Raw genomic sequence first — 17,916 nt, forward strand, 5'->3', positions numbered from 1 at the left:
AGCCTGGATCTGCTCGAAATCCCTGCCTGTTAAAAGGAATGTTTTCGTGGCTGTTGTCACAAGATGTGCTTGGTCATTGGAGAATTATTGGGTGTAAATTAATTCAAGGAGTGTGGTACCAGACCTGCTCTACCATGTGATGAGAAAACTTTTGTTGTGATGAGCTATACAAATAAGCCTGACTTGACTTGACTGATTCTGTCACATATACGTTTAGGCAACAAGTCATAGGAACAAATTCAGTCACCAATACACAACTTGTTCATCAGAAGATTTAAGTGAAATTGGTATTTTAAAAAACAAAAAAGACAACAAGCTTATAATTGTCAGCTCCAGGGGGCAGAATGACCATGCGCACATGGAGAGGAAAACGCAAAGAAAAGTCAAATCACAAGCCCTTTTACACAGCCTCTTGAAGGTGGGAATGATGCCAAGTTAAGCTAACAGTGGTGGTATGGAGAGCACTTGCATTGACACTGGTGTAAAAGGGATAGCTGGAATAGCAGGACAGCATCACACAAGACACCGACACTGTTCTATTACACATCACACATCTGATTATGGAACACCTGAATGCTTGCAAAAATCACACTGCGTGGCTTTTTTTTCAGTGTAAACAAGCAAGGATGCAAAAGGCTGGAGTATTGTGTAGTGCGTTATGACAGAATCTCCATCAAAGGGGTTCTTAACTGGTAGCAGGTCAGAACTTGTTAAGCGTTTGAAAGACTTCTTCCGATCACCTTTACTGTCACATGTATATTTTTCAGCAGTATTTTTTCTCTGCCTATAACCTGTCCTCTACGGAGCAGTTGCCAGCCACATGCAGCACTCGGGGACCATCTTCAGATCTGTCAGCACCTCTGTCAGGAGCCCCAACAGGAGTGACTGACCTCACATACATGTCTTTTGATGGTGGGAGAAACTAATGTACCCAAAGTAAACCCATCCAGAGAGATCATGCAACTCCTCACAGAGATAAACTGGGACAGCAGGATATTGAACCCAGGACCTTCTTGCTATGAATTTTGGATGATAAAATGACAGCAAGTTGTACATGTATTTAATCACATAAACATGTATTTAATCACAGTCCTTTGCTCCATGAGCTGCAGTCCCACTCAAATGTGGATGGAGATACAAACCATTTGCTCTTTCAAAATAAGAAGCTTCAGCTGTGCTTACATTACCTTCCCCACATACCATACCCAGTTTGGGTCGTGGGGTCGTGTCGGTTTGGCCCTGTTTCCACTGGACCCAACATGTGTTGTTACTGTTACCATTTTGGTCCCTGCTCCGCTGAGGTTCCAAGTCCCGAGTGGGGACTAAAACATAATGTAAACACATAGCGGGACGTTGATTGGGATATTTAACCCCTTACATCGTCTACTTTGTATCAGCTTGGCCTCCACAGAATACAGGTTGATCGCTTTGTAAAGTCTTTTATACTTTGCTTGGGTGTTCTGTTTCACTGCTTGAAGCCTCGCCCCTCTGTCATCCCTTACTTTTAGTTTAATCAAAAACCACTGACCGAGCAACAGGCATAACGCTGCCGCCATGTCGTCCATTGTTGCTGTGTTCCACACAAATTATGTCTGGGAACTCTCGACCGGTGAGTCCACTCACGCTGACGTGGTACCCAGCGCTAGTCGAACCGACCCGACACGAGCCCAAGTGAGCCAGTGGAAACGTACCTAAAGTCAGCTCTGCACACCCAGACACAGTGATCAGCTCATCTCACTGATAAAAGGAGTGGCGAACTACAGCAGGATGTTAGTAACATTAGGATAGTGTTGATTGCTGATAGGCATCAAAATGTTATGCAGATTTGCTCCAAAAGTTAAATATTTTCAACGAATGTAATGGGCACATTATCACGTTGAAAGCTTGCATCAACTTCCGCTAAATCCTGTCTTTAAACTGCATTAGAATGCAATCTAGCCGCTCAATTGCATTTGATGTGAAGCCAAAACATGGAGTCTGAGGCAGCCGTGGGAAGTTCAGGTAGTTCAGTCACTGATGTTAAGCACTGCGGATCACAGGCAGCTTAAAAACTCTCAACTCATCATCTCTAAGTTACTGAAAAAGAATGAGGACAAAGCAAACATACTGTAGACCATCTCAGGATGGTGCTGCAGAAGAAACTGCACTCTGTAGTGCAATTAAGGAGGATAAAGTTTCTTTCACTTGAGCTCTGTTGGAGATTTGACATTTGGTTGCAGCTGTTTTTTTGACAGACTTTATTCAGACTTCTGTCTGTCTGTCTGAAAAAACATCACACTAAAAGCTTGGCAATTAAATTTGAAATCTCCAATAGAAAAAAACTTTGCTGAAGCCTCTTTTCTTTTTAATTGTCGCATTCAGACTTGTGGGACACTCATGAATGAATTATAACGTCACCCCAGGATATGGAACCAACTGCTGGAAAACGATGCTTGCTCATAACAACTTATTAACTATTTATATTTTCAATGGGAGTTCGTGGTGTGACGGAGACAGAATGGATGAAATAAACAAGTGGAAAATACATTAGACATGACAGGGCGATGTGTTGTGCGCAACATTTGTGCGCTGTAATGATGTCAGGGTATTCGACTAATTCATGTCTGGCATTCTGATGACCTCCTGCACCACAGGATCTTAGGAGCAGTGAGCACAGCTGTAGAATGTGATTGATTCAACAATTTGCATTTGTAATTGGCCAAGAAAACTGTCCTCTCGACATTCATTTAATCAGCTGATATTTGTGTGTGTCGGGGCCAGTTTTTTGGAGCCCATACAAGCTCAGCAGGAGGCTGTTGCCATGATATGGCTGTGTGCCCTTCTACTACTACTACTGTGCTATTTCAAGAACTGTACCATTTTCAGTCTTATTTCTGTCCATCCTGTTCCTGGGATTATTTCGTCTGGTTTTCTCTCTGTCTCCATAATGGTGTTGTGCCAATTCCATCTCGTGATTTAAGCTTTCATGTTACACGCGATGCACACGCCAAAGGACAATTTTGTGTCATTAATAAACGTTCGAAGTAATCATGTTTTATTATTTCTCAGCTTTATGCACAAAAAAGGATAAAGAATAGATCCTAGTTTGGCTTAAAGTTAATTCTTCATCAAGATTATACTACTTTGTTAGCTGTGACATTGTTACATATCAATCTTGTATTTAGAAACAGAAAACAGAGGTCAGTTGGTTGAGGACAGTCTTTACTTGATAATGTGAAAGTCAAGGTTAGAGAAAGGGATCAAACAGCTGTCTCTCATGCCAAAGATTCTGGCTATATATAGACTTCATCGGATTGAGTCATTGGCTGTGTTTGTTGATGTATCATATGCATTTGACTTTGGTGTATGCATCTCAGGCAATTTAAAAATGCAAATTTGTGTGATTTGTAAGCAAATTGAAGTGCGGAGCCCAGTGACAAAAACACACACAGTAATACACACATTGGTAGCCAGGGAATCACAGAATAGATGGAGGGCAGGGAGCAGGGGATCTGTGTGGCGGTGGAGGCAGCCCTTGTGGCCTTATATCAACAAGCCCAATCCAAGAGAATAATAGGAGGCATGCTCTCAAAGACAGAGAGCTGGCTAGGAGGAGGAGATGACAATAAGGGGGTCTGCCTCATTTGCTCCCCTCCTCATGCAGCCAGCTGACAGGGGATATTTTTATCAGCCTGGCACACAGTGCAGGAAGGGAACAAATTCATTTGTAACAGTAGACTCTCAGCTAAGGACAAGATCTCAGCAGGATAGAACATAACTGTCTCTCAGTTTTATCAGCATTGAAATCACTCATTCTTATTTATGTGACTGCTTCTGTACTATCATGCAAAGGTGGCATCCAAGGCCTCACCCGCTTTGTGTCCAATGAAGCAGAAAAAAGAAAACCAAAATGTGTTCCCCAAGGTCCCAACCCTGTCTGTGGAAACGTGTTCATCTTTATGCCTCTGCGCCAGCAGAAGCCGGGCCGGAGGCTTTATATTTTCAGGGCCATTCTTACACCCCATTTTCAGGAACACAATAGCTCTAACAAATTGACACTATTTAATCACATTGGCACAAATGTTCACTTGCATTCTAAGATTGATTATCGGTGTTGAAAGGTCAAATTTCAGTGTCACCATGAATACATGATCTGAAGGAGACCTCAAAGGTTTTCCAACAAATCTGCCACAAACATTCACTTGCGATCAATGATGATCTGGTTAGTTTTTGCTTACTATGACCAGAGTCAACAATCAACCTGTATCTACTTGGTGGAGGAAACAAAGCAATGACCTACTGTATATCCAAAAGGTCAAAGGTTAACTTTAATGCCTTGTCATAGTGTTCTGGAAAACATTTCCTTACATCTCAGTCACATTCTGAGAGAGTAATGACAGCTTCCATCCATCCATTCATTTTCTACTGCTTATCCTGTTAAGGGTCGCAGGGGGGCTGGAGCCTATCCCAGCAGCCTAGGGTTCACCCTAGACAGGTCATCAGTCCATCACAGGACCAACACATAGACAGACAACCATTCACACTCATAGCCACACCTACAGTCAATTTAGAGTATCAATCAGCCTTGTCCCCTCTTGATGTCTTTGGACTGTAGAAAGAAGCCGGAGTACCAGAAAGAACCCACACACGTACAGGGAGAACATGGAGACTCCACACAGAAGGATCCTGTGCTGGAGCAGGGATTTGAACCAGGAACCTCCTTGCTGTGAGGCAACAGTGCTGACCACTGCACCACCGTGCTGCCTCTCTTGGTTTTGTCTGGCTATTTCTCTTTCCTTGCTAACCTTCTGCAGAAATACCCCTATTACCCCTCCTGCATGTGGAAGCTATCAAACTGTAATGGTAGTTTACCCAGCGTACCCGTTTACATACACTGGTTTGATTGGGGGTACATCTGTTGATCTGTACTAAACCAAATTAGATGTCAGTGGGATGCCATGGCTTAAGAATGGCTGAGAGCAAGTGGCAGAGTTGGAGCATGAATAAACCATGGGCTTAAGTGGTGTCACTGGGCTACTGTGTTGGTATGTCGGCATTGCTCAGGAAAAACATTGCCGTCTCTGGGGCATTGTCTGTTGGAGAAGCTTGATGGTTCCTTTATGTAAGCACTCCTAGAGTCTCAGACATAATCTGATATGCATACAGGGCATACAGAGAACTAAGTAATTTTCCAGTTGTATATTTTGTTTTAAGATAATAATGGATTTGCTTGTTCTTGCTCTATACATAATTACAAAGGTCTCATTTTTGGCGTCACTTTACCAGGATTAATGTTGAATTCACCTGACATTGAAGAAGAAGTATAATTTCCTTTATCCTCATATGCCATGCAAATCCGTCACACTGAATAGTTTGTTTTGTATCTGCGAGGGATATTCATATCCAGAAAGCAGTATGGTTTCATCTCTTTGCAGTGACACAAATAATGTTGTGCACCAAGCTGACAGTTAGATGATCCATTACAGGCATCGTAATTGAAAACATTGAAAGGTGCGGGCAATTAATCTCCCTTTTTCACCCTGCTTCAAATTTCCATGGAGGAATACCTCAAAATGCAGACAACAGATAAGAGTGATATAGATTAGATGGCGTGGAAGGAGTGGCAAGGGTGTGCAGAGGTTCTCCATCACCAACCACTCTGGCTGTGACTGCATCTAAATAACCTGCAGAGAGGGATAAACAGGTGCATCCATCATGGGACCACTGGTGCGGACAGTGATGGATGCCACCACTGCTCCTCTCCCTCCTGGTCAGGGATTGGAATTGACACTGGCACTCAGGAGAAATACCTGGTTTAAACCAAGCAGGAAAACGCTTTAGTTGGGTGGTGATGGAAGGATTCAGGGCAGGCTCTGCTTCCACGCCTCTTGTCCCCTGTCTTCTGTCCCCTGGTCTCTTTGAGTTTGTTGGATTATCCATCTTGATAGATCCTGTTTGTTTTGTCAAAAAGGAAATTGGTTTTGTGGATTTGTGTGAGAGTGTGTGAAGTTGCCCATATGCCTTTTGTGTGCTTGTGTAAAATGAATGTGTGTCTCTGGTCTTTCCGAGTGCTCATGCAATGTTAGCCAAATCCCCTGTGCTGCCTGGACCCAGAGAGTGGCTCGCCTCAGAGGTGCCAGCCTGATAGATATGGTGTGTGTGCCAGGCTGTGCTTTCCCTCCCCACCCCAGCAGCATGAAGATTGATCCCTTGTTCCCTCCCATTCCTTTCTTTCTGTTTCACTCCACTATGTGCCTCTGTCTTTATGAGGCTGTGAATAGGTGAAACTCACAGGCTCCGACAGATGGCCGGAGCTGCCATGTTTCACTCTCTCTCACTTTCTCTCTCTCTCTTTCTCTCTCTAACACACACACACACACACACACACACACACACACACACACACACACACACACATGAATGAGATCCCATGGAGAAAGAGAGGGAGGAAAAACAGAAAGAGAAGAAACAGCAGGCAGGCAGGACTCCAGAAGACAACTAATGGAAACAGAGACAGCACATAGAGAGGAAGATGGAAAAGAAAAGTGAATGAGAGTATCACGAATATGCTATAAGAACATAGCAGCAGAGGGATAGAAATGCAGCTGAGGACAAAATTGAATTGTAGATTGAGGGAGCCTCTCTCCTCCCTCTTTCCCTCCCTCTTTTATTTATCTCATGTGAGACCACGCCTCCCTCCTTTCACTTGTCAGTGCATCTATAACAGTGAGCTGTCTGCACCGGGCTGCGTGGGGGGTGAGACAAGCTCCTCACTCTGCCCAGCACAGGGGACCGCTTCTGAATAGCCAAGACAGGACTAGATGGTTCTGGATCGGCCGGAAACAGGTGTGAATCATCTCTTTTTGTGTCTTTGTGATAGATTACAGACGGCAGCATGTGTATCCCTGAGTGTGTGATGGCTTGTTCCTGTACAGGACTTGCTTCCAGAGAAGCGTGTCTAGAAGGTACAGTGTTGGAGCTTTGCCCTAGTTTACACTTGAATGCTCTGATCCATTCTGTTCGCCTCTGAGATTTATGCATGGAGTCGCTAACGGCGGTGTTTATCAGGCTGGGAGAGATGAAACCTTTTCTTCATTCGACTCACCGGACTCTTCACAGAGTCTCTGGCTTTTCATCGGCAAGAGGTGCTGCTGTTTATGTGGTGGAACAAGTTGTTAGTGACCGGGCTGGATGCTGTTCTCATGTGTCTGTCTTTAAAGTAATGTTTCTACATACCGTGTGTTCTGCTTTTGGATAGTTACATTGAGAAGCCACTCAATTCAGTGAAACAAGTCAACTGAGCCTCCTCCGCTCTTAGATGTTAGATCCAATTTGTGAGTAGTTGCCTTTGTCTTCATATCTCACGGTCTGGTGTGTTTTGAAATACGGAACGTGCATTGTGTCTGATTTCCTTTACTCTGCCAAATATAACCAGGCGAGTTGGGAGCATGTGTGGCTGTGTAAATTTAGAGTAAACAGTGGAAAGATTCACTTCGGTAGGATTGGTCCACTTTGGGAATGTTTACCTTGGGGAATCTTTTTTAGAAAGCGGACGAGGTATCCACCACTCGACATTCATTCATTCAAGGGTCGCCATTACATCAGCCGCTGCCACTCCTACGGAATCCTCCTCGGCTGTAGTCTCTTTAGCTAGTCCCAGTAAATATACTCACTATCCATGTTTTGTCAATATCTTTATGGGTCAAAAGGCTGTGTCATCACTAAGTGGTGGTGGTGAAGAGTAGCAGAGTGGAGGGAGGGATCTGCCAGCACTGACCTACAGGCTGAAATATTTATGGTGGAGACAGCTGAACAGCACATGCTGTTTGTTGCAGTATGGGAGGATGGATGAACAAATGCAAGGATGGAGGGATGGATGGAAGTAAAGATCTCAGAGAGATACATTCTTTAAGCATTCATTATTTATCACAACGCACTCTGCCATGGAAGCTCTAACCCCCACATCAACTGGCCTCTTTTCTCACTGAGATGCCAGTGGACTGCCAGTGCAGGATGCTCATGCTAAGTCTACCTGTCAGCTAGTCCCCAGGCATGTTCCAACTGCATCCAAATAAACACGCGCACGCAATCGCCCTGATGTACAGAACATGTTTTTCAGATACATGTTGACACACACTAAGCTGTAATGGCATGGTTAAATTCATTGGTTTAGTGACAAGCACACACAAAATCACAGTCACTTATTCTCACTCTATTAAGCAGGTGCACTTGCATGAATTTGTGCCCATGATCATATCGTGCACATACACACACACACACACACACACACACACACACACACACACACACACACACACACACATTTTGTGTTTATTTGCTTGTGTTTTTCTCATTCTTGCTTTTTTCTTTCACATGAACACCTTACACAAATGACACACAATCAGTAGGAGTGGCGACCTTGAGACCTGTTGATGTTTTTTGCAGCAGTCGTGCTGTGAATACTTAAGAGGCCATGTGGGACTGCTGGTGAAAATGGAGCGCTTGACACGTGTTTGTAAAAATGGCTGGGAAAATGTGCTGGAGAGCTGGTGATGCAGTTGAAGGGAGACACCAGCATGAATATGTATTCTATGCTAATTCGGAGGCTGTTGACTCAAGCTGTTGATGAAAGCAGAGGACATGTTCTCCCATCACCACTCTCAGGAGGAAGTGCTATCCACAGATCTATTGTGGCTGGATGCTGCTGAATCCCTGGCCACAGGGGCACCACAGTGACAGGTGGCAGATATCAGTGACAGCAGCCAAGGTGACACCGCACGCTGGTCCCTGTGGGCCCACAGGCGGCTGGGGCAGCGCAATCGTCTGCTCATTTTTCTGCAGCCTTGACCTTTTGTGGTTTCACACAGTGAGGTCCTAAAGCAAATGTCTCTGATTAACTTCATTCAGCTCCTTGTTCCACCTGCTCAACTCCTGGCCTGTCTTTACGTTAACTTGTACATTCAAATACACCAGTTCCCCAGCTCCATCTATCCATCTTAATGTGCATTTTTAATTTAATCATTAGAAATGCCAAATTAGAGAGCCAAGAAATAACTAACACTGTTTCTCTTGACTGATGTGGAGATAATGAAAAAGAGAGGAAAGAATGATAAAATGAATTGAATACATGTTGAAGCTTTTTACTCTGAGACTATAGATGCCATTATGCCTCCTCCAGGAATCCAAAATTTAAGCAGGACTGCAGCTTTCAGGTCAGTGCCCCCATTTAAAATTAAAACAATGCAAAATGCCATCTTGGCTACAAGCAACAATTTAACATCATGTCAAACTGAAGTGCAAGATTGGCTAAGGAATCCTAGTCGTAGATGGTCAGATAGAATGCATCTCCATAGTTTTCAGATAAATGATGGAAACATGCCTGAAGTATTGTAAAATGTAGATGGGTTGCAGTCCTCCTTTAATGTCCCTGAAATGTTCCTGTTTCTGGTGCAGTAAAGAAGTCCTGTAAGGAAGCGACAGGCATCAGGAGATGAGTGCTGCTGCTTCTCTCAGCTCTAATGATGGAGCAGCAGAGGGGCTCTTTGACGACACCTCTCAAACACTCCTCTACCAACTGTGTATAGCAAGGAGAGAGCCTACGGCTGCTAACAATCTAAGAATAAATAAGGCAAAGCACGCTGGTCTGTTGTGTTTTATGTTTGCATGCTTGTGTGTGTGTGTGTGTGTGTGTGTGTGTGTGTGTGTGTGTGTGTGTGTGTGTGTGTGTGTGTGTGTGTGTGTGTGTGCGTATGTGTCGTACAAGTACACACCATATCTGCCCATGGTGTATACTTGATTTCCAGTGTGGACAGGAGATGTGTGAGTACTACCAGATTTCAATCTTTTTCCCTCTGTATGTCTGAGCTGCTGCAGCTGAGGTGCCCCACAGGGAACTGTAATTATACCCTGCTGGCCACAGAGTAGGGCTTCTCTGCTCTGTCTGTCCTGTCTCTGGAGAGACAGAGGGTCGAGGCCCCCTGTCACTTGCAAAATCAAACAGCAGAGATGTCAGTAAAACCCTGCTATATCACCAAATTTTATATTAAATCCATGCTCCAGTCTCCTTTAATCAGCTTTCAGATCCCTGGGTTATCTGTGGCCTTTTGCCACAGTTTTGTCACAGTAGTGAATAATTTATGACAGTATTAACTGCGGATGCTAAGAGCAGCGATTGGGAGATTTGGGAGTAGAGCCAAAATCTGGCTGCAGTTCAAAGCCATTTTCTACAACAGTTATTCAGCCTGATAAGACAAATCTCATTACCGTAGTTGTAATTATTATTATAATTATTTTCACTCGCATTACTCACCTTCTGAGTCTCTCATACATTGATTTACCTTTATATTCTTCCCGTCTCATATGCTTGTCTTTCTGTAATGAACGAGTATCGTCCAATGCCTACAAGTGACTCTGCTTTCAGTGAGGCCAGTGCTCATATCATGGCCATTACTAAGCAAAACAAACAAACAAACGGACACACCCCACTCCCCTAGTTTTTGGCAGTCAATCAATGTGAGCACTCAGATATCAGCAGACTAAGTGACCCATTGATGTTACAATTGAGTGAAAACAGGATGCAGGTGATGGGATGTTAGGACACATGAATCCATGGCAGCTACGTATCATCAACTTGCTAACTGAGTTTGTACAAAACATGAATCAAAATCATGTTTGGGCGATATTTTTCATCAGAAGAATGGGGAGTTCGTTGTCGTCATCACCCCTGTTTTCCTTGGGAATTTTCGTGTGTCTCATTATGTTGGTTCAAGACTTGACAACTTGCTTCGGTCTACTTCATTTCCCTGATTTGCTATACTCCAAGTCTACCCTTGATCTTCAATTCTGCATTATTCCCCTTTTCTCCATCACTGTATTTAGCCTGGTCACAACTTCAGCTAACCCAAACTCTCCCCCTCCCTTTTGCCTCTCCCTCAGGGTGTTGAAGTCATTGTATTCCCTAATAAGGTTTATGGAATTACAGAGCTCTGAAATTGGATTTCTCACTCCACCAAAGCAGTTGGACTAAAGGTTTTAGGCTGGGTGCGTTAGGGCACAACTGACCTGTGACTGAACTTTTTCTTTTTTTTCCTTTTTTCCAACCTTGAGATGGGCGGATCAATGTGTCCCACAGTCAGCTATCCTGTGTATTTAACCCAATTATGAAAGAGACAGGATTTCTGTTTCCTCTCATTGGTACACCCCTCCCAATGCCGTCATCATCCCACATTCCACTGGAACGACAGCTGGAGTGAAAGGATAGCAAGAAAGAGATGACAAAAGTGAAAAATGAGAAGAGAAAGCAACACAGACAGGCAGTGCTGCGATTGCAACATTAAGATGTTGGCAGGAAAGTGGTATTAACTCTTAATTGGAGAGGAGACAGTTTGGGGGTGAAGAATCAATAGGGGCAGCACAGGAGTTGCAGCCCACTGAAATCAATCTGCCTCCTGCCCACTGTTCAGAATGTAAACAATCAAAGGAAAGATGGCCTAGCTCCTGCTCATTTACCTTCTTAGTCAAACTTCATCAGGATCAGCCTGGACAGAGAAGATGGCTTCTTCCAGCTTATCACAGCACTACGTAGTGCTGTTGCAGAGGCTATTTCCGAGGGGTAGTGAAATTACAGGATGCTGGTAGCCTGGCTACAGACCCTGAATCTGAATTTTCAAACCTTTGAAAAGCCATTCATTGTCTGGAAAGGCTCTCGTCTGGAGCGTTGTCCCCATAGCAATTGCAATTTCAGGTTGCCAATCAACATCTTTGAATGCGATGTTGTTCACTCAGGGCAAAAGACTCTAAACAGTAATAACAGTGCCACAGCAGTGAAGTTAGTGGACAGAATCGACGTTGCAGTTGTAGCTGTTTTGAAAAGTCTCCCAGGAATAACTGCTGTAAAAACACAACAACATTGTGCCTTGAGGGCATTTCTTCAAGGGTGAGACATCTGTGTTCCCCCCACCAGATTTTGGAAAAGTCTAATATAAAATCAAAAAAGTGCAGCTTAGAGTTTTGTATTCTCCTGGTGCTTTCTCTCTCTCTCTCTCTCTCTCTCTCTCTCTCTCTCTCTCTCTCTCTCTCTCTCTCTCAGAAAGAAAACGGTAAATGCAAACCACACAAATACTCTCTGGTTACAACTCTCCACTCAGGAACCAAATCTTTCAATGAAAAGAAAGGGATTCACAGCAAATCCGGAAAAAAACAATGCTTGCTTGCTACCAGTGATGCATGCTAATTCTAACAGTATGTGCTTGTTGGGGGCGCCTGCTAAATTAAGTTTTGATTTCTCCCCAAAACAAATCACATCATGTCTCGTGTTTAACCACGACTGAAGAAATCTGAGCTGGTGGCAGATTTCTGGATTATTTGGAGTCTCTTCAGTAATGCCCAGTTGGAAACTGACTGCAATGGAAGGTCTGCTGCTAGAATGCTGGTCAGACTGCAGAATGAGGTGAGACAAAATGAAATTCAGTTTCAGTGTCAGGTGAGGATGCTGGCACACTCTAATTTTAGAATTAGCAGAGTGTTGCACTGCCATAACAGGATTTGAAGACGAGAGATTTGGGTTTCCATCAATGCATTTTGATGCCCATTTGGATTTATCATATTAGAAAAAGTTGATGGAAAAAAGCTAATTCAAGAAAACATGCTCAAGTTTGAAAAAAAATGTTTACACTCACTTGAGGAGGTTTCTGCCCATTTCGAAAAAGAGTAAACAGCCAAAAGGAAGATGGAAATGCCTTGACGTTCCCAAGCTGTTTATGCTGCTGTAATTTTCACGGATATTCCAAACTTGCTCTTCCTCTCTGGATAGCGGCGACACGCCCAACATGAGCTAATACTTAAAAAACAATGACAACTTATCCAACTGAAAGCAATTCCAAAGGTACTCACTCCATTTTTAGCCGATGCGTCTTCCTCTGCTGCTCTGTTGTTTCAGCCACAGCTGTTATAACATCACCTATATCACCATCTTACATAGCTCATTAACACACCTCATGCACGTATGCATTTTTTTGTGAAACATCCACAATTCTCTTGAAATTCGCTTGACAACTAAATGGAAACAAAGACGCAAAAAGACAAATTTTATCATCTACAATGTTTGAAACATTTTTAATGAGTTACTGTTGCACGGACAGCGCTTTTTTCTGCCTATTTCTCAACCATAGAAATTCCTGGTATTGCTATGCATGCTGTGCTCTACCTAACGCCAGTGTTTCTCATTCCAATTCAAACAGAGGATTTAGCATCACACTGGCTGTAAGGCTCATGTCTTTGTCTTTAGTTTTTTTTAGTTTTTAGCTTTCATTACAAGCTAGCACGAGTCTCAAACTCCATCAGCTCAACTGACAAAATGCAGAGGCAGATGTTGAGAGTTAAGAGGAGTCAAAATGGCGCTCCCTTTAACAAGACAGTGTACCATCAACATGATATTATTTTTCCCTTGAATGCTACATAATGTTGCTTTAATGCTGGAAGGAAAAGCCTTTTTGGTGAAACTCTGCCAAAAACAAAAGATTATTGTAACTAATAAAGCATGATTCATCAACACAGGGGCGCTTTATGGAAAGATATATCAAATGAAATGAACCCCTGGTGTATTTTTATTCTGTTACTAAAAATATTCACTTTCTCCTCATTTTCCTCTTCGCCTGGATAATAGCCATCTTTCTGGCCTGTCAATTTTTGATGCATCATCCTCTTTTTCACATCAAGGACAAGGCCAGGTGCAGCATTTTCTCTCAGTTGCCACGCTTGTCACAGCTCCCTGTCACCTGCAGTCTGTTTCCAGTCCCCTCCCTTCCTCCTCTCCACCTCTGCTTAATATTAAATCTGTCACTTCTTTATTTTAGTGAGACAAAAGGAAAGTAAATCACGTTGTCATTTGTAGCCTAGCGAGTCGGCAGACTGCCACAACTTTATGAGGATCTTTGGCCAAATAAAATCCTGTGAATGATGTGATGTGGCATTTTATTATTGCAAAATTGAAAGTGCTTGTTGTTGTTGTGTGCCTGGCTTCACACAACTAGATCTAAAACATATCTAGAGTAAGCTTCACAGTTCAAAGCAAGCACTGACAGAGGTCATAGGCCTGTTTGGTATTTCTTCAGATGGATAGGCAGACAGATTGACAGGCACAGTTGTCCAGTCTCACCTCTCTTTTGATGCCCAGGAGTGGTTGGCAGGGCTGGCCTGGACTGAGAGCAGCTGAGATCAGAGACGTGCCTTGGCAGCGATAAGCATGTGGCTTATTGGCTTCTCCAGCATATACTTAGCCTTGCTGCACATACCACATGGACACAGGTGTATACAGCACCACATTGTTGTGTGCAAAACACTTCACTAAACACAACACAGATAAAGGCTCAAAAGCACTTTATGTTGATATTAAAATTGGTTTGTCTCTGCTTGGAAGTTGGACTCTGCCACGTGTCCAAGCAGAGTGAGGATCAGACAGCTGTACTTCTCAACACGTCTTCACAGGCAGACATAGAACAAGGCCTCGTAGATTACTAGATTGCAACTGGAGGCTGTTGGAGACATGGAGACTGTGGTTGGCAGCTTGATGGAAGAGTTGGTATTCCTCAGATCCCTCTGGCAGCCAGTTTAAAGCAGTATAAGGATTTACTCTTCTGCCTGACTGAACGTGAGCTTTGCTTGCATAGTTTAACACACAGGACCTGATTATTATTGAAAAAGTCAGGGAGTGTGAGAGAAATTTCTGTAAAAAATTTGTTTACTTATTACTTCTGGTTAAATGAGACTACAGCAACACAACATCAGTCAAACATGATATAGTGTGTGTTTAAGATACAGTGTGTGTGCATTGACTTGCTATATTCAATTTACTCAGTGTGGTTCCTCTTTTTTTAACCCTCTACACTCAAAGGGCAGGTTTTGTCCCACGAGCCAATCATGTGAAACCTATACTTCCATCTAGAAATCAAATCCTTCAAGTGTCATTTAAAGTCTTTCCAAAAATATGTTTTCACCAACGAGAGCTTGTAGACCGACAATAACACGACAAATATTCATTGAAATTTTACTTGAGTTAAGGTGTAATAATATTTATAACACATTTGGGTACTGGGGAAAAAATGTATGCGTTGACCCCATTTTATTGTTTATTATTCATTTATTACTATTCTTTAAAGCATTATAACTGAATTAAATTGCAGAAAAAATTTTTTCCTACTTCTAGCTGCGATTGTGCAATTTCCACAGAGGTGTGGAACTTTGTACTACAGTAAAAAATGAGCCCACCGTGAGTAAAAATATTACAGCAACAACAAAAAGAGCCTCAAAAGTGCCTGGGTTAAAAATGTTTGACCATGCGTGAGTGAGAGAAGTTGCATCTGGACTCACGTTATCTTATGGCAGCTGTTGGGGAGGACAGAGACAACACGGGCTGGCATCCGACACCAACGAGCCAGAATGAGATTCACATATTGATTTTTTTTTTCTTGCCAAAAACAAGAGGAGTAGGTGAAGAGATACTGCAGTCTGGCTCCATGTGAGCCCCTGAGTTTAAGTTGCATGAATTTCAATTCTTCATCCACTTTGGACTTTTATTGACAGTTTGATTACAGAACTTGGCGGTCAGACGCTGGTTTCTTTGGGAGCGAAGGGCATCAGGAGCAGCTTGTTTAGAAAGTCAGGTAAGGCTTCTCACCTCCAAAGCCCCTTACACACGCAAAAGTAGAAGTGCGTGTGCACCTGAACGGGGAGAAATGCTGGCTGCTGGGAGTGGGGGCAGGATACCCGTAGGATAGACAATTCTGTACTGTTGAATGAGTTCTAAATCACTTTTGTAGTCTTTCTGAAAGTGTGTACTACTGGCCTCTTGAAAAACAATATTGTTCTTTGAGGTAAGAAATGTACCATTGAGGGAATAGTCTTCAAAAGTGCACCTGTACTTACACAACTGTTCTTATCTCATATTCTTGTCTCATACCTCCATTTTTGATCGAATACACACTGGATATGGCTTGAATTATAATCCAAAAATGGGAACAATTTGTGTGCAAAACACATGGTATGCACATTCAAGCCGATGTGAAATGTCCCATATTCCAGACTGTTTGGGTTTGTTTTAGCTGTGGCAGTCAGTGCTGTGCAGATGGAATGATGGAGTTATCTAGTTGTGTTGAAGATGTGATAATTAAAGACTTTTTGGTTCACCTGTTAATAAAATGGAGTCATGAGCAGGGAACATTTCTTAACGATTGTAATAATATGGAATATAATCTGACTCTAAACACCCTGTGACTATAACACAGGTCAGTCGGCTGGCAAGGTTAATAAGCTGCTCACCCATTTTGTTATTTGTTATTCTGTTGTTTGACATCCATGTAAACACAAAAACACTGGCAACTGGAAATATCAGCACACGAGCGCGTTGATGTGTAAAGGATTCTGTCAGGCACTCATTTTAAAAATATTTATGGATGAATTTCATCATAAACATCCACATTTGTTTTTTATTATACAGCAAGTAATTATGATTGTATTGTATTGTGATTGTGATTAATTTGTCATCAATTTTGTTTATATAAATTGCAAAAAGGCTATCTCATGACATGTTATAATGAGAGAAGGTCAAGAATCACACATCACAAACTGATGGACCCAACAATTCCCAAGAGCAAGTGCTTGGTGACAGCAGTGACGAAAAGCTGCCTTTAAGATCAAGCAGATTCGGGCTCTATGTTGGCGGCCATCTGCATCGACCAGTGGAGTTAAAAACTGAAACACTGAAACAGACCGTTAAGATAAATTAGAACACATGTATTTAATGACCTGTGTGACTTTTTTGTGAATCTTTAGTCTGAAAGTTCAGTCTTGGTGCGTCAGTGGTATTTCCACTCACCTTTTCACACACACAAACACGGATTGGCTTGCATCCACTGTGTTGATCCATGATTTGCTCTGCTGTTACTGTAAGGTTGTTTATTTATACTCCACGTGTTTACACACTGATGTGGGTCATCGAGTGCAAGGCTGTGTCTGCATGTTTCATCATTAAATTAGTGTGTGACGCGTATGTGATCCCTGCCCCATCCTTCGCAGTCTGCTGCTGGCCTGTCATTCATCAAGTGAGAACGATGAAACATACATGGATACCACTCCCTCCTATACAGAGGAAATACACCTGGACAATATGGATTCTTCAACCTGTGTCGGAAAAAAATAACTCCGTTGGCAACTCTTAATGTGAACACATGTGAAGCGTAAATGCGTAAAATCATTTTCGGTGGTGACTCATACATCATGCTGCTTCAGTCAGTCTGGAATATCACGGCCGCTCAATCCGGCCGACACTGATTAGCTTTTCGTTCTACGCAAATTAGAGAGTTGATTGTCGGCGCCAGTGAGAGAGAATATAAAATCATGCAGCTGTGGGTGTCGAGGTTGTATTATGGTCACAGCCGATGCCCCCAAAGTAGCTGTCAGGAAGTGAAGTAATTAAAGGGGAAAAGAGTCAAAGAAGCTGTGTTTGGATTTCCAAAGAGGGGAATGTTTTGAGCACACGCTAGGCCTCATTTATGAAATGTTCTGATGCACTACAATAGACCTAACTAACACCCAGGCTTGCAAAGACAACGTTAAAAGATGTAATAAATGGTCAGATTACCCTCCTTTGCTTCCTGTGTGTAAGACTTAATTGAGGGCTGAAAAATAATCAGATCGTGTGAAAGAGCAAATTTTTGCATTTCACTTACTACTTGGACCCTTTTTTTTTCTTCTTTTTTTTACTGCTAACATACTTGAACTGATATGAGCAGAGTGGCTCTGTGTGAACAGCTGGCTACCAGCATAAGAAACAGCCCTCTGCACATTTGGGCATGTTGTGGTCACAGCTGTGCACAGCGGAATTACAATCCCAGGCAGAAGCTCCATTAATATCGGATTTCTGATGAAGAAATAACTCCTTAA

The 17,916-nt window shown here is 42.8% G+C and overlaps 1 protein-coding gene across 6 annotated transcripts in view; it reads left to right on the plus strand.

The window, feature by feature from the left end:
• Positions 1-6,679: 6,679 nt before the first annotated feature.
• Positions 6,680-17,916, plus strand: part of sulf2a (sulfatase 2a) — a 37,913-nt gene continuing 26,676 nt past the window's right edge. For 4 of the 6 annotated variants that reach the window (XM_086198590.1, XM_086198592.1, XM_086198586.1 and 1 more), the window contains exon 1: positions 6,680-6,825. The gene's annotated coding sequence lies outside the window, so the exon portion shown is untranslated. The remainder of the gene's footprint in view (positions 6,826-17,916) is intronic. The other 2 variants (XM_086198589.1, XM_086198588.1) reach the window with 1 other exon arrangement.

This window comes from Aulostomus chinensis, chromosome 3, assembly GCF_037954235.1.
Source record: "Aulostomus chinensis isolate RoL2024-O1b breed Wild chromosome 3, RoL_Achi_v1.0, whole genome shotgun sequence".
Lineage (NCBI taxonomy): Eukaryota > Metazoa > Chordata > Actinopteri > Syngnathiformes > Aulostomidae > Aulostomus > Aulostomus chinensis.